The sequence below is a fragment of the Bos javanicus genome, chromosome 11 (assembly GCF_032452875.1).
Source record: "Bos javanicus breed banteng chromosome 11, ARS-OSU_banteng_1.0, whole genome shotgun sequence".
Taxonomy (NCBI): domain Eukaryota; kingdom Metazoa; phylum Chordata; class Mammalia; order Artiodactyla; family Bovidae; genus Bos; species Bos javanicus.
The window spans coordinates 73,546,356-73,547,622 of NC_083878.1; positions in this window are offsets into that span (position 1 = coordinate 73,546,356).

Sequence of the window (1,267 nt, forward strand, 5' to 3'; positions counted from 1 at the left end):
TGGCCCACTGGAGACCATGGCAGGGACGAGACTGCTTCAGTCTCAGGCACAACGACTCTATTGAGAACTGGAGGCAGATTGGCCTGGTGAGAACTCCCTCTGTCCAGATGGGAGACAGAGAACAAGGGGAGGCCCTCAGCGAACCATGCAGCCTGACAGTCAGCTGTGTGCTCCATTGATAACTGATTTTGCAAAGCTCTTCTTGTTCTTCCATCTAACCAACCCTTACATGCTGGGTTCAAGATATGTGGAAAGTGAAAGTCACTCAGTTGTGTCTGATTCTTTGCAACCTCATGGGCTATACAGTCCATGCAATTCTCTAGGCCAGAATACTGGAGTGGGTAGCCTTTCCCTTCTCCAGGGGATCTTCCCAACCCAGGGGTCTAACTCAGGTCTCTGGCATTGCAGGTGGATTCTTTACCAGTTGAGCCACAAGAGAAGCCCAAGTATACTGGAGTGGGTAGCCTATCTCTTCTTCAGCGGATCTTCCAGACCCAGGAATAGAACTGGGGTCTCCTGCATTGCAGGCAGATTCTTTACCAAGTAAGCTATCAGGGAAGTCGTGCAAGGTATGTGGGGTGTTTATTAAATATCATGCCATAAGGAAGCCAGGAGATATGTTAACTGAATCCCTAAGAGTTGAATTGAAAACCAAAGTTAGTGAAATTCAGGAGAATGAAAGTACTTTGGTCAAGATGTGTGCTTACACCATTAAGTCCAGTTCAGTTCAGTTCAGTTGCTCAGTCGTGTCCGACTCTTTGCGACCCCACGAATCACAGCACGCCAGGCCTCCCTGTCCATTACCATCTCCCGGCGTTCACTCAAACTCACTCCATCGAGTCGGTGATGCCATCCAGCCATCTCATCCTCTGTCGTCCCCTTCTCCTCCTGCCCCCAATCCCTCCCAGCATCAGAGTCTTTTCCAACGAGTCAACTCTTTGCATGAGGTGGCCAAAGTACTGGAGTTTCAGCTTTAGCATCATTCCTTCCAAAGAACACCCAGGACTGATTTCCTTTAGGATGGACTGGTTGGATCTCCTTGCAGCCCAAGGGACTCTCAAGAGTCTTCTCCAACACCACAGTTCAAAAACATCAATTCTTTGGCGCTCAGCTTTCTTCACAGTCCAACTCTCACATCCATACATGACCACAGGAAAAACCATAGCCTTGACTAGACGGACCTTTGTTGGCAAAGTAATATCTCTGCTTTTCAAGATGCTATCTAGGTTGGTCATAACTTTTCTTCCAAGGAGTAGGCGTCTTTTAA